Source organism: Delphinus delphis, chromosome 3, assembly GCF_949987515.2.
Source record: "Delphinus delphis chromosome 3, mDelDel1.2, whole genome shotgun sequence".
NCBI classification, from domain to species: domain Eukaryota; kingdom Metazoa; phylum Chordata; class Mammalia; order Artiodactyla; family Delphinidae; genus Delphinus; species Delphinus delphis.
Genome location: NC_082685.1, coordinates 82,414,490 through 82,441,544, shown reverse-complemented (window position 1 = coordinate 82,441,544; position 27,055 = coordinate 82,414,490). Strand labels below are relative to the sequence as shown.

At 37.5% G+C, this 27,055-nt stretch overlaps 1 protein-coding gene and 1 non-coding gene across 4 annotated transcripts in view; both read left to right on the top strand.

Annotated features, from left to right (window-relative positions):
- The window catches only part of CAMK4 (calcium/calmodulin dependent protein kinase IV), a 219,659-nt gene that overhangs the window by 83,339 nt on the left and 109,265 nt on the right, over positions 1 to 27,055 (top strand). The gene's annotated exons all lie outside the window — the stretch shown is intronic.
- On the top strand, positions 26,635 to 26,765 carry LOC132423775 (small nucleolar RNA SNORA18). Its single transcript, XR_009519082.1, has one exon. It is a non-coding gene; the product is annotated as a small nucleolar RNA SNORA18 (small nucleolar RNA).

Genomic DNA, 27,055 nt, shown 5'->3' with positions numbered 1-27,055 from the left:
GCTTTTCTAGAGACGTTTCTCAAGGCCTGATAATTGTAAATATTGTATAAAAACAGCTGTGCTTGCTGTTGTCTTTGTTCTCATTCCAGTAGAGAATCAATGTGGATGATTTGTCCATCTTCTCAATCTTGAGTAGCAGTGAGGTGGGTTTGTGGTGTTGTTGCTGTTCTTTTTGTGGTTTTTTTGTTTGTTTGTTTCTTTGGTACTTCTTCACTGTCAGTTCTCTTGGTATATTTAGAAAGCCAGATTAAAAGTTACACCATTCTTTAGAAAAGTCAAAGAACTAAAAATATGGGATGGATTTCTGTTCTGGAAGTGTAAGTCCTTTTCTTTTTAAACCAAAGCATATTCTTTGATTTTCTAATTATAAGTTTTGGTACAAAGAACTTATTCATTCCAGGAAATACTTCCATTTCATTGCAAGATGATGCACCCTGCAACATGGCACAAATGTTTCTCATGCAGCTGAGTGCCAGGGCCTTAAGACCAAAGTGGAGGACCCCTCATAGACACTCAGAGGATGTGGGTTTGAGGGATTGCCAAATAAGCCAGGTGTCATGGTGGTTACAGGCAGTGGCTTTAATGCTAGAGAGAACTGGGATCAAGTTCCAGATTTACCTTTTACTAATTGAATGACCTTGAGCAAGTAAGTAACCTCTCTGGGCTTCAATCTTTTCATCTGTAAAAGGGCATAAAAAAGAATCATGCCCATATGGTCTGAGAATTAGATGAGATAATACATGTTCACATGTATTCTTCAGAATATGGTGCAGGGACTTCCCTGGTGGCGTAGTGGTTAAGAATCTGCCTGCCAGTGCAGGAGACATGGGTCCCAGCCCTAGTCCCGGAAGATCCCACATGCTGTGGAGCAACTAAGCCCATGCACCACAACTACTGAGCCTGAATTCTAGAGCCTGTGAGGCACAACTACTGAGCCCACATGCCACAACTACTGAAGCCCGTGCACCTAGAGCCCTGCTTCACAATGAGAGAAGCAATGAGAAGCCCGCATACTGCATCAAAGAGTAACCCTGCTTGCTGCAGCTAGAGAAAGCCACGTGCAGCAACGAAGACCCAACACAGCCAAAAATAAAATAAATTTATTAATAAATAATTAAAGTTCTTAAAAAAAAAAAAAGAACATGGCACAATGCCTGACCTAGAGTAACTGCTTATTAAGTGTTAATTATTATTGTTTCTGAGATAGGTGGATTTGTTCATATTTTTCATGATCCCATCAGGCTTAGTCAGAACATAAAGAGGCTTCCTTGACTTCTCCTTTTGAGATATTCTGGAGTTTCTTGTGATAGTCAGAAATTTCAGGACCCAAACAGATGATACTTCAACTGCAGATTAATAGAATTCTTCAGGCTATGCCTTATAAATATTCTAGAACAGTCCAAGAAACTCTCAGAGATGTCTTTGAGTTTAAAACACAGTGTAGGAATGAGCTGAGGGCCAACAACCCATTGGTTCATGTGATTTGTTGGTGGAGGGCCCCAGCAACTCATATTGGTAGCTTCAATGGGGCAACATTTGGAACATTGGCTACAGTATACTTTTTGGAGATTTCAGTTAGTAACAGAATTCCTTTTTTCCATCATTGGGCAAATATGATTAAAACTAACTTCTTTGCAAACTTAAAACTTAACTTTAACTTAAGCTATGTATGAAGGAGTTTTTACTACACCAGATGGATGGCCCTTCTATTCTGGATATCCTGTGTTCCTAAACAGTTTGCAGTTCTAAACTGGGTAAGTCTCACTTTAAGCCAGGGTTTCTCAACCTCAGCACTATTGACATTTTGGGCCACTAATTCTTTGATTTTTTTTTTTTTTGAGTGATGTCACCATGTGCTTTGCAGGATATTTAGCACTGTCTCTGTCCTCTACTTACAAGATGTTAGTAGCAAACCCCACTGCACTCAGACAACAAAAATGTCTGCAGAGATTGATAAATGTCATCTAGGGAAGGGCCAAAATTACCCCCAGTTGAGAGCCACTGCATTAAATACAGTACTGAGCATTGATAATTTTAATAACAGGTCTAATTGTGCGACTTTAACATTGCTGCTTTGAGGAAGTTTGCTTTCTCCCCTTGATCTCTCTGTCCTCTGGAGGTATTCATTAAGCCTCTTCTCTCTTTATACTTATCCTGTTCTGTGGCCTCAGCCATCACCTCTCGTCATATGACGTCCAACTCTTTCCAATCTGAACATCTTGACATTTTCGTTTTAAACTTCATGTGTCAAAACCCTATTCCCAGCCTCCCTTTCTCCCAGTTCTTTCTTCTCTGTTCACCATTCTTCCAATAGCTCAGGCTCAAACTGAATCACCTCTGACTTCTCTGTCCATCTGTCTTTGTCTCCATCCCACCTCTCTCAGTCATCAAGACGACTTTTGAAATCTCTCCTACAACTTTCCCTTTTCTCCTTTCCCACCACCACTGCCCTCCTGCATGCCTCCACTTTTGTGATGGCTTCTCCAACAGTCTCCTGGGGGGGTTTTTGGTCATTTTTTTATACTCCAACATCTTTATTGGAGTATAATTGCTTTACAATGGTGTGTTAGTTTCTGCTGTATAACAAAGTGAATCAGGTATAAGTCTCCTGGGTTTTGCTCTCCCTCCAATATATCCTGCATCCCTTATCCTCTTAAAGCACTGATCGTAATACTCCCATACTCAGAAACCTCAGTAACTTTCCTCTGCCTATGGGGTTGATAACAGATTCCCAATCTTGGCATGTAAAACTTTCCATACTCACACCTCATCTTATTTCACATTAGACCACCCCTCATCCACCCAATGGAATAGCCTACCTAAGAGTTATCACTGTTCTTTTTGTGTGTCTTGAATCCCAGCTTCTGAGCCATTGCTCACTTCCTTTTCATGGACTGGCCATGGCTCTCATCTGTTCCTGCTAAGTTCTTCTTATCCTTTAAGGAGAGTCAAATGATGCTTCCTTTATGAAGCTTTCCCTGATTCCATCACTTTTCTTTAAGCTACCATTGCCTTTTTCTGAGCTTCTTCCTTGTATCACTTGGTCTTCCAGCAGCATGCGTAGTTAGAGACTCAGGAAGGATTTTTTGAATAAGTGAGTGAACAGAGATGAGATCTCTTCATTACCAGAATTAAAACTTGAAATGTTTTACTCTTCTACTGAAAGATCTATTAGAAACTCTGTTATCAATTAATCTGTCTTTATACTTAAGTAATATGAATAGCCACACAACTTTTCTTAAAAATATCAATTATGCAAGTCATCAAATCCTCCCTCCCACTGCATGTTAGCTTTGTGACCTTGGTCATATTACTTTACTTCTCTGAACCTTGGTTGTCTCAGCTCTTCAAATAAGTTACTGTTATGAAATCATGTGTGCAAAGGGGTCCAATCAGTGCCTGGAATGTAGGGCTCAGTACATGTCGACTATTTGTTCTTTACCATTGGAACTATCCAAAACACCCTCTTTAAGTGAATTTCTTCTTTCTACAAAATACCTATAATATAGACATAGCTATATGCTACTTGGTTATTTTACTGTTGTGGCGTTAAGAGGGAGGCCAATGAAATGGGACCTAACTTTAACGTATGCTCTTTGAAATGATGTATGAGGTGATGTAAATTGTCCTTTAAAATAATTTCTTGCAGTAATTGTGTGGGCATGTAAAGTGATAGGAGTAGAATCTTCCTTGTAGTGGACATTAGAATTCTTAAGTGTATCTTTTTCCCCATTAAGGCAATTTTTTCCTATAGAAGCCACAGCTGTAAAGTGTAATAGAAATTAATGGAAAAAGCAGTCCAATATTAATTATGATATTTTGGGGAATGCACCTATTTAATATATAAGATATGGCTAGTAATTAGAGTGGAATTTCTTTTAAAGTAATATTTGGTTAGTTACAGGCTGTGTAATTTTGAGGGAAAGGTAGTGACAGTTTTTGATGCTGTTAACACTACGCATGAAGACTCACCTTTACTGTCTTTGTCCAAATCCAGAGAAGATTTAACCAATAGCACATCAAAATCCATGTAATGGAAAGTCATATTGTTCTAACACTCTTGTAATCATGAATCTGCAAATCCATTTATTAGTAAAGAGTATATCATAATCCAATTTTGTAACAGTGAAGCCTGTTAATGAATATAAAGTATTGCTCTTCTTCAGTATATTTATGAGAATGTAAATTGCTTTATATTCTTTTGGTGAATATAAAGTACTGCTCATTTGCCCCATAATATACATTTTACATTCTAAAAATTTGCTTTATAATTGACCAATGAATTTAATAGTACCTTTAATTAAAAAAAAAAAAAACATGGTCCATCATCTTTTCAGAATATTTTCATATTTGAGAACTTTAAAAAGCTGGTAGTTAAAAATCTACAGAAGCTAATGAATTAATTAATTTATTCTTATCATTATAATGATATACTCCAGTATAATTTTGTGTTTCTTTTCTGTTCTTGAATATGATTGAAGACCATTGAGATCTTGAAATAAGTGTCTTCTTAATATGTGGAATTTACTATTTCCATCTTCGTAATGAACAGTGTACAGATGAGGAAAGTTGATATTTACCAATATAGATTTTATTGTGTATAAACTAAACCAGAAATAACTACAAACAACTGAGAGAGCTTTTTCAATCTTGACATTTTGATGAAGCAATAATATCAATTTAGATGATGAAATATCATTTCTGAAATAGATGGATTTGATATCAAAAAAGTATTTTATCAAAGATAAGAGAATGCAGTAGCAGAATGATATGACAAATGGATAACATACATGATTCCACATGGCTCTTTCTGTTCAAGACACTTCGTTTCCTGATAAGCATTTTATTATCTTGTTTATTGCTGGGTCAACTGGGAAATTCTTTCGTACCTTATTTGAAATGAATGTGCCTTTGGGTGACTTTTTGGCCAGAGTTCTTTAAGAAGAAAACTGTCAGTTGAAAGGTTTTATTTCTTCCACAAAATCAGTGGTCAAAGGGAAAGGTCACTGTTTGCCCAGATAATTAGAAACTTTTGCTAGCATTAGTTTTTCAATTGAGAAGGGATAGAAACAGTGAGCTACTTTAATTTAAGGACTATTTGCCTTGTGCAATTTAATGAGTATTGATTTGTTCAGGTTAATTTGAAATGATAACATTGAGGTGGTGAACAGAACAGGGAATGTCATTTATTAATGAGTCTGTGTCTATCTGACTTAGGTTAGTCCTCACATGAGATTCTGAAATCAGATACACTAAGGGGAAAAGGAGGAAATTAAAATTCATTTAGCTCCATTTATGTGCCTGACACTGTGCTAGGATCTTTCACATAAAATATCTAATTTAATCCTCAAGACAACCTTATTTGTTGAGGATTATGATTTCAGTTGTTTACATATGAAGAAACTTATTCTTACCTCATTCTTATTTCTTTTCTGCTAATTCTTAAACCCACTACTTCTTTTCTCTCAAAGTGCATAGAGGGAGCTAAATAAAAGTTAGCTTAGAAAAAACAGTTTTCTGTTTGGCAGTATTTAGACAAATTCAACAGTGTTTTCTTGAAAGGGCTCAATTTTTACATCTGCAGCCAGTGGCAGCTTCTGCTACTAGATAATTTTGATCGTCACCTGAATGATTGCAAGGATCTTCAATGCCATAAACAGAATCTGTTTTGTCTGTATAAGTTATACATGCTTTACTGCTTTCTTCAGGAAGCAGCTCAGGCTGTCTCGGATTAAAGTTAAGGAGAGTGCAAAGAAACTTATTTTGTTTGGCTCATTAAGCAATAATTAGATGCCATTTCTAATTAATGCAGGAAACACAATAGACCACTACATTTTAGCCATTAAAGATTGCATTTTAGGCCAACTCAAATTATTTTATGACCCTAAGCAAACATTACCAATAATAAAGAGGAAATTGACATTTTCCCAAGGAATTTCCAATCATTTCTAATCGCATCAATGCCCTGGCATGTGGCCTAATACTCTAATTCCTTTTTCCCACCCTCCCTTGGCCATCCCCACTCCACAGGACAGGAGATGTCACCAGTTCCCTGGGGAAGATAAAGCATCTGCTCAGTCCTTTTCTGTGGCCAGCCTTTGTGATTTCAGTTTGGGATACTTTGTGATCGCCACTGTCCCACTTAGCTGTTCTCAACCATCTAGTCCCATGCCACAGATTTGCCCAGGAGGCCCAGTCTGACATTTGGAAACACACTTTGAGTTGTAACCTCCTTTTTCTTTACTTTTTCTTTGAAGATTAGGACACCAAGGGGCCTTTTCTTTTAACTCTGAGCCTCTGATATAAATTGAGTGATTGATTTTCCTCCAGCTCTGAGGGCTAGACCCTTAGCTCTAAATGGATCCTGAGGTAGGTACATGAAGATGCATAGAGAAGGCTCCTCTACAGTCATAGATAGGGTCGTGTTCAAGTGGAGAACTACATTATTTGTTTAAATTACTTGTTTTAAAAATAGTTATGTTGGGCTTCCCTGGTGGCACAGTGGTTGAGAGTCCGCCTGCCGATGCGGGGGACGCGGGTTCGTGCCCCGGTCCGGGAAGATCCCACATGCCGCGGAGCAGCTGGGCCCGTGAGCCATGGCTGCTGGGCCTGCGCGTCCGGAGCCTGTGCTCCGCGACGGGAGAGGCCACGGCAGTGAGAGGCCCGCCTACCGCGAAAAAAAAAAAAAAAAAGTTATGTTACATTTTGGTTGTATTACTACAAGAAAAAAGGGTACAGAGCCTGTAGTGTCTCAATGTTTTAGCGGCATTAAATCACTTCGAACGAGGAATCTATAATTTCAATTAATATTACATTTTCAGGGATCGGAATGGCAATATTCTAATCTGTTTCATAACTATTTAAATGTTCCCTGGAAGACCGAGTAAGAACTAAGACCAGGACAAAAAGTGAAGATATTTTATCTTCACACTAAAAATTGAGTAAATTTTGTCATTGGATCCTGGCGTGTTCTTTGTTTTGAGGATCAAGAACGTATAGGAATTCATTCTGAAATTTCTAGGTAGTTTACGTTTGTCTCCTTTGCTTTTGACCCAAAAGCAAAATGCAGGAAAATTACTGAAGAGACATTTAAAAAGAAGAAGAAGAAAAAAGCATCTTCCCGCAAGATAGAACATCCTGACAAAAAGGCAAAGAGCTCAGAATTGAGGAGACTTCAGGCTTCCCTCTTCACAAATTCTTATTTCAGCAAGAAAGAATAAATAGAGCCCATTAATGCATTTGATAAGATAACATGCTAGGAAATCTTCTACCCAGAAACTAGGCAGGTTGGGGTGGGGTGGGGGAATTGTAAAACTGAAGGCTGGCTGATGAAGAGACTGGATGTGTCAGAAAATGAATGTAAAATTTCAGAGTCCCATGACATAGTGATTTTAAACAGTTCAATTTAGTTTCAAGGAATCCATTTGTGCTTAGGCACATCTACTCATCTATCCCTGTTTCAAGAGATATGTTATTGTTCCCAAAGTATATAATTGGTGTAAAATCTTGGTAAGGCCTGTTGTTTTAAGAAAGAATTTGTGTTTTCAGAGGGAAATAAACAATACTCATTTGTTTCAAACTTAAGCCTGTTGGAAGTGTTCTATAATATTTCTTAAGTGGGGCTTCCCTGGTGGCGCAGTGGTTGAGAGTCTGCCTGCCGATGCAGGGGACACGGGTTCGTGCCCCGGTCCGGGAAGATCCCACATGCCGCGGAGCGGCTGGGCCCGGGAGCCATGGCCATTGAGCCTGCGCGTCCGGAGCCTGTGCTCCGCAACGGGAGAGGCCACAACAGTGAGAGGCCCGTGTACCGCAAAAAAAAAAAAAAAAAAAAAAAAATATTTCTTAAGTAAATGAAAAAAAAAATGTGCATCAACCAATAACTTTGTAAAACAAACATATATTTTAAAGTGTTTTGGAGCCTACAAAGCATTTGAACTTATCTCATGTGATCCTTACAACATCCATGAGAGGGACAAGGCAGGTGTGATTACGCCACATTTGTAGATGAACAATCTGAGGGTCAGGGAGGCCAAATGATTTGCATCTGGTGAGAGCCACCTTCATGGACATGTGAGCTGTACAATCACACAGGTTCCAATTCACAAGAACTCTACCCTTGTTTTTGTCCTTTTATTTATTGAAGTATAACCGACAAACAATATTGTATTGGTTTCAGGTGTACATCATAGTGATTCAATATTTATATACATATTGATTTGATCACCATAGTAAGCCTAGTTGCCATCTGTCACCATACAAAGTTATCACAATATTATTGACTACATTCTCTATGCTGTGTATCACCTCCCCTTGACTTATTTCTTTTGTAACTGGAAGTTTATGCCTCTTAATCCTCTTCACTGACTTTGTCCAGCCCCCAGCCACCCTCCCCCCTGACAACCACGAGCTTGTTATCTGTATCTATGAGTCTGTTTCTGTTTTGTTATGTTTGTTCATTTGTTTTGATTTTTAGGTTCCACATGCAAGTGAAATCATACAGTATTTTATCTTTATCTGACTTATTTCACTTAGCATAACATGCTGTAGGTCTATTCATGTTGACACAAATGGCAAGATTTCATTCTTCTTTATTGCTGAATAATATTTCATTGTGTGCATATACACACCACATATCACACACACACATATATATACACATACATATACATATCACATCTTTATCCATTGATCTATCGAAGGACACTTAGGTTGCTTCCATATCTTCACTATTGTAAATAATGCTACAGTGAACATTGGGATATACATATATGTTTTCAAGTTACTTTTTTTTTTTTTTTTTTGCTGTACGTGGGCCTCTCACTGTTGTGGCCTCTCCCATTGCGGAGCACAGGCTCCGGACGCGCAGGCTCAGCAGCCATGGCTCACGGGCCCAGCCGCTCCGCGGCATGTGGGATCTTCCCGGACCAGGGCACGAACCCATGTCCCCTGCATCGGCAGGCGGACTCTCAACCACTGCGCCACCAGGGAAGCCCTTCAAGTTACTTTTTTCTTTTTTTTTGGATATATACCCAGAAGTGGAGTTACCAGGTCATATGGTGGTTCTATTTTTAGTTTCTTGAGGAACCTCCATACTGTTTTTCACCATGGGTGTACAAATTTATATTCCTACCAACGTGTACTAGGGTTCCCTTTTCTCCACATCTTCACCGACTCTTGTTTTTTGTTGTGTTTTTGATAATAGCCATTCTGACAGGTGTGAGGTGATATCTTATTGTGGTTTTCACTTGCATTTCCCTGATAATTAGTGACATTGATCATCTTTTCATGTGCCTATTGGCCATCTTTATATCTTCTTTGGAAAATAAGTCTATTCAGACCCTCTGCTAATTTTTTAATCAGGTTGTTTGGTTTTAGACATTAAATTGTATAAGTTATTTATATATTATGGATGTTAAACCCCTTATCAGGTATATGATTTGAAAATATCTTCTCCCATTCAGTAGGTTGCCTTTTCGTTTTGTGGATGGTTTCCTTTGCTGTGTTAAAGCTTTTTGGTTTGAGGTAGTCCATGTTTTATTTTTGCTCTTGTTGCCCTTGCTTGAGGAGGCAGATCCAAAAAAATATCATTGAGACCTATGTCAAAGAGCTTACTGCCTATGTTTTCTTCTAGGAATTTTATGGTTTCACATCTCACATTTAAGTCTTTAGTCCATTTTGAATTTATTTTTGTATATAGTGTAAGATAGTGATCCAGTTTTGTTCTTTTGCATCTCTGTTCAGTTTTCCCAACTCAAACTTTTTAAGAGACTGTCTTTTCTCCACTTTATATTCTTGGTTTAATGCTTTGCTGTCACCATTTTGCAATTCTTAATTTTTGAACGAGGTGCACTGTATTGTCTGAATGCAAAATTACATTTTCCTTTTAAATAAATGTAGAACCCAGAACCCTAAAACTAGTGGAATAATATATGAAAAAGCATAAAAAGTATTGAAAGGATTGGGACTTCCCTGTTGGTGCAGTGGCTAAGAATCTGGTGCCAATGCAGGGGACACGGGTTCGAGCCTTGGTCCAGGAAGATCCCACATGCTGTGGAGCAACTAAGCCCGTGTGCCACAACTACTAAGCCTGTGCTCTAGAGCCAGCGAGCCACAACTACTGAAGCCCGTGCTCCCAGAGCCTGTGCTCCACAACAGGAGAAGCCACCGCAATGAGAAGCCCGCGCACCGCAACAGAGTAGCCCCAGCTCACCACAGCTAGAGAAAGCCCACGCGCAGCAACAAAGACCCAACGCAGCCAAAAATAAATAAATAAATTTATTCTTTTTTAAGTATTGAAAGGATACCTTTTAATAGAATGTATGAAGATAAGTAGGTAAGAAAGAAAGGCAGATTTGTACTACATGCAGAGAGAACTAAACTACTTAATTCAGTTTACACAAGCTACTTAATCCTTTTAAACCCTAGCTCTCCATTTATGATAAGAAGATAATTATAAAAGTGTAATGGTTGGTTTTTGTAGGTATATTACTTAATTTAGTAAATGCATTAGAAGAAGTACAATACTTATCTGACACTAAATGACTTACTAAGTAATAGCCCTAAGAAAAATGATCAAGCTTTCCATATTTGGATTTAAAGTTGACAAAGTATATGGCTAGCTGAATTCACTATTCCTCTGACCCACATACCTATGTCAAGCCCAGAAGTTGTCAGTTAGTAAAACCTAAGTGTGGTTCCTGTTTTCTGGGTTGAGTCAGAGAGGCTTACTTAGTACTGTTTATGGAGCATAAGACTCCTTTAGGGTTAATTGCCTTAACATAGCTGTGAATGACACTTATTTTATTCCCATCTGAACTTTATCACCTAAAGGGAAGAGGCAAGAAGACATTATGGTTTTTTGGGGGGGACCCCAACAAACTGGCAATATCAAGCTCTGCTATCAGTCAGAGTCAATTCAGCTCAGATAGCACTGTCCAGAAGAGCAGTGTTACTTCTAATTGTAAGATTGACTTTTAAATTGTCACAAAATGTCACTAATGGAACAAAACATTTGGCATTAATGAAAGAAACACGTGATACATTAACAGAGAGGTGGCTATGACCTGGTGGAAACAAATACAAGCATCTGAAAGAGTAAATATGACAATGATGTGATTAACACTTTTAAATCCTAAATGGATGGGAAACGATATGAATTTATCAGTTCTATCATGACAAATATGGTTGATAAAAATGGGAAACAGTAACTAGGTATAAGTGAACTCTTGTTTGCATGCTTATTTTTCTTCTTTTATTTTTTATTTTATTTTATTTTTTGCTGTACACAGGCCTCTCACTGTTGTGGCCTCTCCCGTTGCGGAGCACAGGCTCCCGACGCGCAGGCTCAGTGGCCATGGCTCACAGGCCCAGCCGCTCCACAGCATGTGGGATCTTCCCAGACCGGGGCACGAACCTGTGTCCCCAGCATTGGCAGGCGGACTCTCAACCACTGTGCCGTCAGGGAAGCACCTATTTTTCTTCTTTTATAACAATAGTCTTCCTTCTTTCCTTCTTCCCTTCATTTTTTCCTTCCCTCCTTTCATATAGGATTTAAGGCATTGTTATGATAGAAATAATAGAGAATAGAGACTTATTCATTCAATTCCTTTAAATTCTCCAAGCCACTATTGCAGGTCTACTACATGAAAGGCACTGTCTGGTCACAGGCCTTCAACCTCAAGTCACATTGGGGAGACATACACAGTGAACTGTCATACAAAGCAATGCGTGATAAGTTTTGTAATGGTGGGGATACAGAGGACGTGGAGATTAATTTATCAATAGAAAAAATGTTGACGTTTCATGACCTCAACAGGTAGAAAACCACATAAGACTGGTTGTCTTTGTAAGAAATCCTAAGACATGGAATACAGATTTGGGTTTGACCTCAGCTCTGCCTCTTATCAACTAAGAGCAAGAGTTGACTTTCCAAAGTGTAGTATCTTTATCAACTGTGAATCATGATACCTACCTTGCCTCTTTGCTAGACTGTTGTAATTATCATATCGGATTATTCAATATATAAAATATTTTTTGAACTCCAACTATATATGCCAGGCTCTGTACTAGGCACCAGGGTACACAGATCAGTAAGATACACCCTTATGTCAAGGAGTTCACAGTTCACACCCAAAGTTGTAAACGCTGATGCTTATAGAGGCCAGGGCTGTATTTTGAACAAGTGAAAAGACATTTAAAAAACCAGGGGGGCTGATGGATTCCCTGATACACTGTAGAAAGTATGTCTACTCTGGATGGGGCAGCCTGTGTCAGCTTCAGCTGGTGTGGTTATCCAGAAATGCTAGTCCCATGTTTCTAGGACTTAGTTTTCTTAAAATATGTAAAGTCCCTATTTTTAATGTAGACATCTAATTGCAAAAATTGTCTAAACATTTTGTAGGCAGAATGTGTCTGTGAAGGGTGGAATCAACTTATGAACTGGCCAGTTGCAAGCTCTGGTCTAGACAGGTATGCATGCATGTGAATAACTCACAAGGCAAATAGTAGGTAGGTGCAGAAGCAGACCAAACTAATTTCAAATGACCCCAGAATGGAATGAAAAGGATGGGTATGTGTACCAAAGAAGGTCTCGCATAAGAGGTTGTGACTGTGCTGAATTAAAGAATGACTAAAATCTGGGCTTCCCTGGTGGCGCAGTGGTTGAGAGTCTGCCTGCCGATGCAGGGGACACAGGTTCGTGCCCCGGTCTGGGAGAATCCCACATGCCGCAGAGCGGCTGGGCCCATGAGCCATGGCCACTGGGCCTGCGCGTCCGGAGCCTGTGCTTCCCATCGGGAGAGGCCACAACAGTGAGAGGCCTGCGTACAGCAAAAAAAAAAAAAAAGGGTGAAAATCTGATTAACCAGAAAATTCGGAAGAGGTGATGTAAACAAAAAAGACAGCATGCTCAAAGACTCAGTGAATTTGGTATTGCTAGAAACAAAAGCAGGGGCAAGAGAAGGTGAGACCAGAAAAGAGAAAGCCAAGATAGGGTGTGGTCTGACATGACATGCTAAGGAAACTGGAGCATAGAGGACAGACATGGTCTGATTTCTGTTCTAGAAAGATAGTTCTACTAGTTGAATGGAGGAGGACTGAAGAGGAGTGAGATTAGAGGCCTGGAGCTTATTTAAGAGGTTATGGCATTGAGAATGGAAATTATGAAGAAATTGAAATTGATCTGTAAACTAGAAAGCATTTTATTAATCATATTCATATGCATAATCTTTCACATTTTCACATCTCTGCAATCAAGATGCAGCTTTCAGTCCATGGGATATCATAGTTAACTGGTAGGAGCTTTACTTTTTTTTAGTGATCAAAGCATAATGATGCCTCTTAAAATCAGTGGTGTCTTTAGTACAGTGAAATGGAATAATAATCACGCACTTCTAACCACTAAACTGAGTGTTAAAGTGGAGAAATGGAATAAGTTCTAGAAATTGATAATCCCACCTACGTCTCTGGAAAGGAGCTTTTAGACATTTATCTGCTTTGGTTGCCAGCTATTCCTACTTCCTGAATGTTATGAGATTGAAGGAGGCAAATGTGTGCCACAGGAGCTGGCAGGTGGTATAAATGTATAAAGGTAAGGGGACCACAAGCCATTTCTAAAAGACAGTTGCTTCTCTGGCTCTACCAACTACTACTGGACCCAAATTAAAAATTAGTGTTGCCAGATTCAAGAGAAACTGGAAATCTGAATTTTTTGATAAATTCTCTCAATATTTAGATCTTGGCAAGATATTCGACATTTTTTTAAAAACCCTGTGCAGGCCAAACAAACGTATCTGTGTGCTAAAGAAGCTACCAGCCTTGCCTCTGCTAAGCCTCTTGTTAAAGGAGCGATCATACTGATTTCTAATCCTTACATTTTCATAACATTAAATGCTAGACATAGCTAAATGCCAGAGACAAAGTAAGTCACAGCTGGGAGAGATGAAATCTCTTCCTTGTTTGTATCAGCCATCTGGTACAGCTTTCAGCCACAAAAATCTTTTAGAAGTGGCATTGGGGGTAGTCTCAAGGCCTGTGATCTAAAATGAGTTAGTTATTTTGTCCTAAAATATGCCTGTTTGATCATCTATTCAACAGGAAAAATTCTTAGGCACAGTGTTTTGACATAAGAAAATTATATCTCATGCCTCAAAATTCCTTTTTTCTCCAGAAGCAGTAACAGAAACTGTTGATGTTTAAAAAGCTGCTGGGAATTCCAAAGGGAAATTTCTTAATTCTGCCCTTATAGTTTTATCATTTGCTAATTTCCTTCAATCAAAGCTTTGTCAACATTTGTAACGTACTATTAATAAATGCATAAAGAATAAATATATTTTCTCCTTTGCAATAATAATGTCTCACATTAACTTAATGAGGTGATAAAAATTAAGACAGTAAGGAGGAGTTCTGCTCTGGAAATGATGGAGTACAAGATACTACACTTACACTTCCAAAAACTATTTGGACATAATGCATGAGACAGTTGTTTTCAGGCATCAAATAATGGGCAGCACAGGGCTTTGAACCCTGAGAGAAGGAAATCACAAGGTGAGTGCCGTTTTCATCTTGGCTCTCTAACTGGGGATGATGTATGGTGAGACTTTATGAGGGTAAGCACGAGCTGTGTGCTCCTGTGGATGTGTTGAGAGCTAACAGAGATATCAAAAGGAAGATAGGCATGTACTCTTAGAAGACACTGGGTCTCTGGCCAAGCTAGGGTGAAGAGACTTCACTGAGCACCTCAGATATTCGGTTGAGACTTCAAAAAGTTTGTACCTTACCTTTATGAGTAAAGATCATACCCTTGAGCAAGGGCCATGATTATGGACCAAGAAAAACCCAAATTGATCTGTTCTAATAGCAAATAAAACCAAACTTGACAGGATCAGAAAGATTTGTCAACAGTATAACTGCCTGCCACTAAAAAAAGTCAATTCTCTTTAAAACAAGATAATATAATCCTGACTACCTAATGTGTATCATTTTAAAGTGTCTATTACACAATCAAAGAATACTAGATGTTCAAAAAAGCAGGAAATTAGACCCATAATCAAGGGAGAAGAGCAGTTAATAAAACAGACTTGGAGATGACCCAGATGTTGGAATAAACAGAGGAGGAGTATAAAGCAACTGTGGTACATACAGTCAAGCATGTGAAACAACAAGTTGGGCATAATGAGTAAACATATGGGGTATCTCAGCACAGAAATGCAAACTATAAAAAAGAGCCTAATGGAAATTTTAGAATTGAAAAGCACATCACATGAAATTAAAAATCCATAGGCTTAAGAGTGGATTGGAGGCTGCAGAAGAAAGAGTCAGTGAACTTGAAGACAATCAATAGAAATCCAATTTGAAGAATAGAGAAAAAACAATTGGTAAAAAAGGAACAGCGTCCCAATAACTTGTGGGAAAATATCCAGAAGGCTATTATACACATAATATGCCTCCCAGAGGAAGAGGAGAGAAAGAATTGGGCAGGAGAAAAATGTTTAAAGAAATAATGGGAAAACACTTGTCAAATGTGGTGAGGAACGTTGCAGATTTAAGAAGCTCATTGAGCAGCAAGCATAATAAATGAACAGAAAACCAAAACTAGGCATATAGTCTAAAGCCAAAAAACGAAGATAAATGGAAAAATCTTTAAAGCAACTGAAGATGATGTGATATATACGGAGAACAGTGATACAAATTACAGCTAATACCTCATCAGAAAAAAAAACAGGGCAGAAGATAATGGGACAACACCTTTTAAGTTCTGGAAAAAAAAAAACCCTGTCACTTCAGAATTCTGTATCTAGTGAAAATATCTCTCAAAAATGAGAGTAAAATAAAGACATTTAAAAATAAATGAACACTGGGCATATCTACTGTCAGTGCACATGAACTATGAGCAGTGCTAAAGGAAGTTCTTTGGGCTGAAGGGAAATAATACCAGACAGAAATTCAGACTGGAAATAGAAGAATATAGGTAATATAAAATAGTTTTCACCCTTCCCTTAATATCTTTTAAAAAACTAGTCATTTGAAGTAAAATATACAAAAACAATAACTAAAGAATAGAGAAAGAAGGGAAGGTGGTTAATGGAATTACTGTTTTGACGTTCTTGTATTTTACAGTATTAGCTATGAGCCGACTATGATAAGTTAAAGATGTATACTGTAATCCTGAGAACAACCATTAACAAAATAATGAGGTATACCGTAAAGGCCAAGAGAGGTGATAAAATAGATACTGAAAATACTAAAATACTCAATCCAAAGGACAGCAGTAAAATGTAGAAAAAGGAACAAAGAACAAATGAAACAAAAAACAAATAGCAATGTGGATGACTTAAACCCAATCATATCACTAGTAATATTAAATGTAAATGAACTAAATACTGCCATTAAAAGGTAAAGAACAATCTGATTAAAAAATGGGCAGAGGAACCAAATAGACATTTTTCCAGAGGAGACATCCAGACGGCCAATAGTTACATGAAATGATGCTCAACATCTCTAATCATCTGGGAAAATGCAAATCAAAACCACAATGAGATATCATCTCACACCTGTTAGAATAGCTGTCATCAAGAAGACAAGAGATAAGTGTTGGTGAGAATATGGAGAAAAGGGAAACTTTATGTTGATGGGAATGTAAATTGGTGCAGCCTCTATAGAAAACAACATGGAGGATCCTCAAAAAATTAAAAATAGGGGCTTCCCTGGTGGCACAGTGGTTGAGAGTCCGCCTGCCGATGCAGGGGACACGGGTTCGTGCCCCGGTCCGGGAGGGTCCCACATTCCACGGAGCGGCTGGGCCCGTGAGCCATGGCCACTGGGCCTGTGCGTCCAGAGCCTGTGCTCCTCAATGGGAGAGGCCACAACAGTGAAAGACCCTCAGGTTGTTTGTAAAAAAAAAAAAAAAAAAAAAATATTTAAAAATAGAACTATATAATCCAGCAATACCACTTCTGGGTATATATCCAAAGGAAACTAAACCAGTATCTCAAAAAGATATCTGCACTCCTGTGTTCACTGCAGCATTATTCACAATATCCAAGGTAACAACCTAAGTGCCCATCAACAGGTGTGTGTGTGTGTGTGTGTGTGTGTGTGCGTGTGTATATATATATATGAAATTCAGTATTGAGAAAGAACATCCTGCCATTTGTGACAGCATGAATGGACCTTGAGGGCATTATGCTAAGTGAAATGTCAGACAGAAGAAGACAAATACTATGTGATATCACTTATATGTGGAATATAAAAAAGCCAAACTCGTAGAAATAGAGTAGAATGGTGGTTGTCAGAGGCTGGGAGATGGGGGTTACGGGGAGATGTAGGTCAAAGGGTACAAACTTCCAGTTACAAGGTAAATAAGTTCTGGGGATCTAATGTACAGCATGGTGATTATAGTTAACAATAAATACTATATTATATACTTGAAAGTTGCTAAAAGAATGTATCTTGAATGTTCTCACCACAGAAATAATTATGTGAGGTGATGATGGAAGTGTTAACTAACACAACTGTGATAGTCATTTCACAATATGTACTTGTATCAGATCAACATGCTGTACACCTTAACCTTACACAATGTAATATCTCAATTACATCTCAATAAAGCCAAAAAAATTATGATAAATAGTATACAAAAACAATAGTACATATTGCATTTGATGTTAACAAGCTTAAGTGAAGGTGTGGAAGTTGGATTAGATGGATACGTATTAAATATAGTAGATAGTATGGAATAGAAGAAAATGGGACTGGCAATGGAGGGTAGATGTGGAAAAAGAAGAGCCATAGCTGTCCTCAAATGTATTGTGGCATTAAATGGTTGATTGGAAAATCAATTCTTTGTGTGCTGCATGCATGTGCACACACCCATTCAAAGAGAAAAGAAAAATAAAGTCCTCATAAAAAGTGAATAATTGGGGCTTCCCTGGTGGCGCAGTGGTTGAGAGTCCGCCTGCCGATGCAGGGGACACGGGTTCGTGCCCTGGTCCGGGAAGACCCCACATGCCGCCGAGCAGCTAGGCCCGTGAGCCATGGCCGCAGAGCCTGCATGTCCAGAGCCTGTGCTCCGCAACGGGGGAGGCCAAAACAATGAGAGGCCCGCGTACCGCAAAAAAAAAAAAAAAAAAAAAGTGAATAATTGATACTGATGGCCAACAGCATTAAGACCTTTTATATTTACAATTTTTACTGTCACATCACTTTGTCATTGAGAATAAATACTTAAGGCAGCCTGATAATTTGAAGTTGTTTTTTACTTACTTTGCGGTGGCCAAAATTCAGCATTTGGATTCTAAAGCTTCTTAAGCTCTTAGTTTACCTTAGGACAGGGGTTTTGTTAAATTTTTGGAACAAAAGGTATCAGCAAGTCCTTGCAGAGATTCAGGCACTAGGAGCAAAGTCACAGCTAGGTGCTGTCAGGCAACCATTGAAAGAAATTGTTAACCAGACAAGCAGGGTTGTGAGAAAACTAGAGACACACTAAGTAGAGAATATAATGGTTTATGATCTGAGTTGGTGATCAGAGTTGAAAAGTTAAACACTTGGCAATGTGTATAGGTCTTGAGGAAGGGAATATAGGTCAGGAATTAGACATAAAATACAGTGGATAAGACTAAGCTGACCTCAGAGTAAAAAGACAAATGAGAATCTTCAGGGAGACAGCTACAAGAGTCAATATAATTCCCCGAGTAAGAGGACGTGATATGACCCTGTTACTGAAATGGAGTGCTTGCTCTTTCTCCCTGCGGGATTTAGCAAGTCAATGAACCAGAGAAGGGAGTGCAGTTATGGACAGACTCTGAACTCAAGCTTATTAAAACTTTGGGCCTTGAGCACTTCTTAAGGTCTGGGGTTCAGTATCATTCCTTGATATGATATTTTTGAGATTTACTTTAAGATTGTAAAATTTAATTGACTTGGAAAAACTCTAGGTCTAATAGCAACTTTCTAAATTCTAAAGGTCAGCCATTCTTCAAGTTGTAGGTTGAAAATGCCAAATCAGTAATTAAATCATTTCAGCAATTTTTTTTCTTCTGTTCTTTGTTGGTTTAAGGTTTATTTTTTTTTAATCTTTGGTGACCAAAGAACATCTTGAAACACTTAAGTAGTGAAGAACATTGAGGAGTTGCAGCTGACGGAGAGAGAGAATGAAACAATGAAAAACTGTCGCTGGAATGGAGCCAGATGTATGCTGACATTAAACACTCAGAGACTTTAACTTTTCAGCCTCCTGTTCCTGAATATGACTCTACTTTCACCCCCAAGAAGAATCAATTTTGAGGTTATAACCAGTCTTCTTTAATAATTCATCTAATCAAAATCAGTGAAAAGAACAGGCTTGTTAAATAATAGCAAGTCAATCATGTGGAAGAAATACAGTGCTATACAGAGTCACACACATATTTTCAACATCTGATTGACAGTTCTTATAAATCACATCTTTGCTCTTAAACCTTTTCATAATGAACATTAGGAGGATCTTTTTTGCACGCACATACACACCTTGGAAATAAAAAAAATTAAAAATCAAATGTAAAAACAAACAGAAGAACAAGAAATAAATGCATTGAAATGTTTAGAAATGGTTAATATTTTGACATAACTATATTCTTTAACCAAGCACCTTCAACATCAGAAAAAGGTAACAAGACTCTTTGGTTCCATTTCAAGACTCCTCCCATTAAAAAAAAAAAGGTGAAAGTCTTTAATAACTTATGAGGCCTAGGGCTTCCCTGGTGGTGCAATGGTTAAGAATCCACCTTCCAATGCAGGGGACACGGGTTCGATCCCTGGTCCACGAAGATCCCACGTGCTGAGGAGCAACTAAGCCCATGAGTCACAACTACTGAGCCTGCGAACCACAACTACTGAGCCCGTGCACCACGGCTACTGAAACTGGCATGCCTAGAGCCCGTGCTCCGCAACAAGAGAAGCCACTGCAATGAGAAGCCCATTCACCACCACGAACGGTAGCCCCCATTTGCCATAACTAGAGAAGTCCCGCGCACAGCAATGAAGACCCAACACAGCCAAAAATAAATTAATTAATTTAAAAAACTAACCTATGAGGCCTAATATGCTTGGCAAAGACCATTTTACATGGCTGTGAAGCATGTCATTACAGAGATACAGCTGGGACCAAACAACAGAGTAGTCAACAGTCCTTCCAGACTTCTATATCTTAAGAGATTCCATACCTGAAGTTCTCTTACATTTCCAAAAAGCAAGTTTTATGTTTGGTGCCAAGGGAAGCCAAGCTCTATTGCTTCAAACCAGTCACAAATGTCCCACTAGGTCCTCCCCCAGAAAGCCAGTCTCTGATTTATAACCTCCCTTAATGGGAGAATGCCAGTGATTATAAATTGTCTTGACATTGCGCAACCATCCTAATTCCCTAAAACACTGATGTGAATCCAGACTTCGGACTTCCTGCTTCCATTTCGAAGCAGATTGACCTCTGACTGGCCCTTTGAATGCATTTGTATATCTATCTCTCAGCCTGTGGGTGGACAGTTATGTTAATGCACTTGGATTTCTTTTGAAGGGAAAAATTAAACCAATCTTTAGCCAATCTTGTTTTTCTAAAAGAAGAAAAAAGAGAAGAGGGAAGAGTAAAAAGGTGAGATTATAAAGAAAAGAAAAGAAAAAAACCTGTGTTATAAGAGAGATGAAAAACATTTTTGATAGTTGTCCCCTAAGTGTTGACCATGAGGAGCCTGTAAAGGTGAGCAATAGGATAAAAAAAACCCTTTTCTGTACTAAATAGTTCTAAATGTGGTAGCAAGGGGCTCTGCTTGAAATGTCTTCAAGGAAAGATTATATCTGGTGCTTTTCCCCCATATCTATAAGTTTGGACACAGTGCTAGGTACCAACATCAAGTGCTTCTTCACAGCTTTACAGGGCAATGGTGTATGTGTGTGCATTTTATATATATATATATATATATATATATATATATATATATATATATATATATGTATAATATATATATACATACACACACACTGCACACACATACATACACTATATATACACTGTGTATATGCACTATATATATATATACTATATATAGTATGTGTATATAATATATACCTAGTATTATGGTTATCATATACACATACTATAAATGATTTTACAAACATGTTGTAGGTTTGACTACCTTCTCTTTCTCTGCAGTGAAACATGGTAGTTGACATTTTTAACTTCTTGCTTTTAACTTTGTTTAAAATTATCAACCATATTAGACAAGGCTGTATCTAAATAGTGATAATGTTACAAAATTTCTTTAAAGAAAACTAATGTGAAAGTAGAAGTTAGGCCCGGACTCCAAAAAAGTATTGAGTTTCTCACCAAACTTATAGCAAAAAAAAATTCTAACCAAAGTAATTCCTATATTCTTTGGCCTTTTTGTTAAAGAATATGTTATAAATGAATAGAAATGAGTAATGAATATTTTTCCAGTTGAATAAGTCCATGAATATAAAATCCTCTATTGTAATCTTCTTGCTTCCTTTGTATCTCAGGAAATTTTATGGCGATTCTCTGTTTATACAATTTATTTTGAAATGTAGATACAACACTTTAACAAAAATTTCTTTATTAAAAATTTACTGTTAATATACAAAATATTTTTATTTTTATATAAACATACTGAAACTGTGGTTTCTTTCTAAAATTATATTTACAGACATTAAATGATTTAAATTAATTGTTTAATTTTAGCAAAGAATACAGATTAAATTACTGAGGTGTTATTTTCATATAAGTTTGTTTGGGCTGCTCTGTTCTTTTAATTTGATCTTTACATCCTTTAAAAAGTTATTTCTAAAATTATAACTATGTGAGGTGATGGATATATTAACTAATTATATTGTGGTATAAATTTTGCAATACCTATTTATATCAAATCATTACACTGTACACCTTAAACTTACACACTGCTATGTGTCAATTATATCTCGGTATAACTGGGAAAAAATTAAAAGTTCTATTAATATTAACAAGACAATTACTTAACAAAATAAATTGGACATTCTTAATGGATTCTTCATACACAAAAATTAAAAAATGTTTGTTATTTCTAGCATACTTGTATCTTGAGCTTGATCAGACAAGAATGTATTTTGTTAAAATTTCTTTGAAAGCTGTTGTAATGATTTATATATTGAAATTATTGATAGGTTAATTTACTGTGATAAGGAAATTAAGGAATGGATGCTATTTAATATATTTTCTTTTACATGAATTCTTGAATAATATTAATTTTTCAATTGGTATTAAAATTAAATTTTTAGTTTTCTTCAATGTTTGCAAATCACATCCCTTTATATTTATTTTCTTTTTTATTTTCTTTCTTTTTTTTTTTTATTTCATCAGTTGCCATTAAATGAAAATAGAGTAAGTTGAATGTTATAGGCTACATTTTGGTAGTGTGTTTTTTTAATCTTACTTTTGAACAATACAGTTTTCTTGGAAAGGCTTTTTACTGTATTTTTATTAAGGTATAACTCTAAATTATATAATTATAAATTTCACCCATTCTATTGCACAGTTCTACCTGTTTGGACAAATGTATATAGTTATGTAAAAACCACCACAGACAAGATACAGAACAATTTCATTATGCTAGGAAATTCTCCCATACTCACTTGTAGTCAGTCCGTCCCCCACTTCTTAGCCACTGATCTATTTTCTGTCCCTACAGTCTTTGCAAGAATATTATATAAGTGGAGTCATACAATATACATCCTTTTGAGCCTGGCTTCTTTCACTTAGGATACTATGTTAGAGAATCATCCAAGTTATTGTGTGTATCCTAGTTCATTCCATTTTATTTATGAGTATTCTATTCATTTCTCAGTTGAGGGATATGGGAGTTGTTTGTAGTGTTTCCTGATTACTGACAAGCTGCTATAAAGTTTCATGTTCAAATTTGTGAGTGAACATAGCTTTCAATGGTATGGTATTCTTAATTTTATAAGAAACTGCAAAGCTGTTTTCCAAAGTGGCTGTATCATTTTTCATTCCTTCCAGCAGTGTATAAATTTCAGTTGCTCTACATCCTTGCCAGCCATGGTATTTCCTCTCTCTCTCTCTCTTTTCTTAGACATTCCAATAAGAGTATAGTTGTATCTCATTGTGGTTTTATTCTGTCTTTTGGGTTTTTTTAACATCTTTATTGGAATATAATTGCTTTACAATGGTGTATTAGTTTCTGCTTTATAGCAAAGTGAATCAGCTATACATATACATATATCCCCATATCTCTTCCCTCTTGCATCTCCCTGCAGCCCTCCCTATCCCACCCCTCTAGGTGGTCACAAAGCACAAAGCTGATCTCCCTGTGCTATGTAGCTGCTTCCCACTAGCTGCCTATTTACATTAGGTAGTATATATAAGTCCATGCCACTCTCTCACTTCGTCCCAGCTTACCCTTCCCCCTCCCCGTGTCCTCAAGTCCATTCTCTATGTCTGCATCTTTATTCCTGTCCTGCCTCTAGGTTCTTCATAACCTTTTTTTTTTTTTTTAGATTCCATATATGTTCGCATACAGTATTTGTTCTTCTCTTTCTGACTTACTTCACTCTGTGTGACAAACTCTAGGTCCATCCACCTCACTACAAATTACTCAATTTCATTTCTTTTTATGGCTCAGTAATATTCTATTGTAAATATGTGCCACATCTTCTTTATCCATTCATGTGTCGATGGACACTTAGGTTGCTTCCATGTCCTGGCTATTGTTTATAGAGCTGCAATGAACATTGTTGTACATGACTTTTTTTTTTTTTTTTTTTTTTTTGCGTTACGCGGGCATCTCACTGCCGTGGCCTCTCCCGTTGCGGAGCACAGGCTCCGGACGCACAGGCCCAGCGGCCATGGCTCACAGGCCCAGCCGCTCCGTGGCACATGGGATCCTCCCAGACTGGGGAACGAACCCGCGTCCCCTGCATCGGCAGGCAGACTCTCAACCACTGCGCCACCATGGAAGCCCTACATGACTCTTTTTGAATTACGGATTTCTCAGGGTATATGCCCAGTAGTAGGATAGCTGGGTCATATGGTAGTTCTATTTTTAGTATTTTAAGGAACCTCCATACTGTTCTCCATAGTGGCTGTGTCAATTTATATTCCCACCAACAGTGCAAGAGGGTTCCCTTTTCTCCACACCCTCTCCAGCATTTATTGTTTGTAGATTTTTTGATGATGGCCATTCTGACTGGTGTGAGGTGACACCTCATTGTACTTTTGATTTGCATTTCTCTAATGATTAGTTAGATGTTGAGCATTCTTTCATGTGTTTGTGGGCTATCTGTATATCTTCTTTGGAGAAATGTCTGTTTAGGTTTTCTGCCCATTTTTGGATTGGGTTGTTTGTTTTTTTGATATTTAACTGCATGAGCTGCTTGTAAATTTTGGAGATTAATCCTTTGTCAGTTGCTTCATTTGCTAATATTTTCTCCCATTCTGAGGGTTGTCTTTTCATCTCGTTTATGGTTTCCTTTGCTGTGCAAAAGCTTTGAAGTTTCATTAGGTCTCATTCATTTATTTTTCTTTTTATTTCCATTTCTCTAGGAGGTGGGTCAAAAAGGATCTTGCTGTGATTTATGTCATAGAGTGTTCTGCCTATGTTTTCCTCTACGAGTTTTATAGTGTCTGGCCTTACATTTAGGTCTTTAATCCATTTTGAGCTTATTTTTGTGTATGGTGTTAGGGAGTGTTCTAATTTCATTCTTTTACATGTAGCTGTCCAGTTTTCCCAGTACCACTTATTGAAGAGGCTGTCTTTTCTCCATTGTATATTCTTGCCTCCTTTATCAAAGATAAGGTGACCATATGTGCGTGGGTTTATCTCTGAGCTTTCTATCCTGTTCCATTGATCTATCTTTCTGTTTTTCTGCCAGTACCATACTATCTTCATTACTGTAGCTTTGTAGTATAATCTGAAGTCAGGGAGCCTGATTCCTCTAGCTGCATTTTTCTTTCTCAAGCTTGCTTTGGCTGTTCGGGGTCTTTTGTGTTTCCATACAAATTGTGAAATTTTTTGTTCTAGTTCTGTGAAAAATGCCATAGGTAGTTTGATAGGGATTGTATTGAATCTGTAGATTGCTTTGGGTAGTATAGTCATTATCACATTTTTGATTCTTCCAATTCACGAACATGGTATATCTCTCTATCTATTTATGTCATCTTTAATTCCTTTCATCAGTGTCTTATAGTTTTCTGCATACAGGTCTTTTGTCTCCTTAGGTAGGTTTATTCCTAGGTATTTTATTCTTTTTGTTGCAATGGTAAATGGGAGTGTTTTCTTAATTTCACTTTCAGATTTTTCATCCTTAGTGTTTAGGAATGCAAGAGATTTCTGTACATTAATTTTGTATCCTGCTACTTTGCCGGATTCATTGATTAGCTAGAGTAGTTTTCTGGTTGCATCTTTAGGATTCTTTACGTAGAATATCATGTCATCTGCAAACAGTGACAGTTTTACTTCATCTTTTCTGATTTGGATTCCTTTTATTTCTTTTTCTTCTCTGATTGCTGTGGCTAAAACTTCCCAAACTATGTTGAATAATAGTGGTGAGAGTGAGCAACCTTGTCTTTTTCCTGAACTTAGTGGAAATGGTTTCAGTTTTTCACCATTGAGAATGATGTTGGCTTTGCTTTGTCATATATGGCCTTTATTATGTTGAGGTAAGTTCCCTGAATGCCTACTTTCTGGAGGGTTTTTATTATAAATGGGTGTTGACTTTTGTCGAAAGCTTTTTCTGCATCTATTGAGATTATCATATGGTTTTTATCCATCAGTTTGTTAATATGGTGTATCACATTGATTGATTTGCGTATATTGAAGAATCCTTGCATTCCTGGGATAAACCCCACTTGATCATGGCGTATGAACCGTTAATGTGCTGTTGGATTCTGTTTGCTAGTATTTTGTTGAGAATTTTTGCATTTATGTTCATCAGTGATATTGGCCTGTAGTTTTCTTTCTTTGTGACATCTTAGTCTGGTTTTGGTATCAGGGTGATGGTGGCATTGTAGAATGAGTTTGGGAGTGTTCCTCCCTATTCTATATTTTGGAAGATTTTTGAGAAGGATAGGTGTAGCTCTTTGATAGAATTCGCCTGTGAAGCCATCTGGTCTTGGGCTTTTGTTTGTTGGAAGATTTTTAATCACATTCTCAATTTCAGTGCTTTTGATTGGTCTGTTTATATTTTATGTTTCTTCCTGGTTCCATCTCGGAAGGTTGTGCTTTTCTAAGAATTTGTCCATTTCTTCCAGGTTGTCCATTTTATGGGCATATAGTTGCTTGTAGTAATCTCTTATGGTCCTTTGTATTCCTGCAGTGTCAGTTGTTACTTCTCCTTTTTCATTTCTAATTCTGTTGATTTGAGTCTTCTCCCTTTTTTTCTTGATGAGTCTGGCTAATGGTTTATCAATTTTGCTTATCTTCTCAAAGAACCAGCTTTTAGTTTTATTGATCTTTGCTATTGTTTTCTTCATTAATCTTTCATTTATTTCTCATCTGATCTTTATGGTTTCTTTCCTTCTGCTAACTTTGGGGTTTTTTTGTTCTTCTTTCTCTAATTGCTTTAGGTGTTAGGTTAAGTTGTTTATTTAAGATATTTCTTGTTGAGGTCTATCCCAATGGGGCTTTTTCTGTAAACCTACATCGTTAGAAACGCCTCATAGATTAACTGTGTGGTTTCCTTTACTCATAGAACTACCTGTTAGATCTGTGGGAAAGAGCTACAAGACAGAGCTGCCAAGTAAACTATGAAAAACCTAACAAACTTTTTATCTTAGGTATTGGCATATCCCAATGATCTGTACTGTTCTAGGGTGTGATGGCTTAGGAGTGAATATGATTTGAACCTAATACATTTTTAGAGGGTGTCAAATTCAGAACCAGGCAGATCCATCTCCTGACCCTAAACATGGTCCTAAAGTAAATCACTTGAGGAAATTGGATCCCAATGATTACAGGTGGGGAATTTTGAAGTGTGTCCATATTTCATTGGAGATCAAAGAAGCCTAACTAAAAGAATTGTG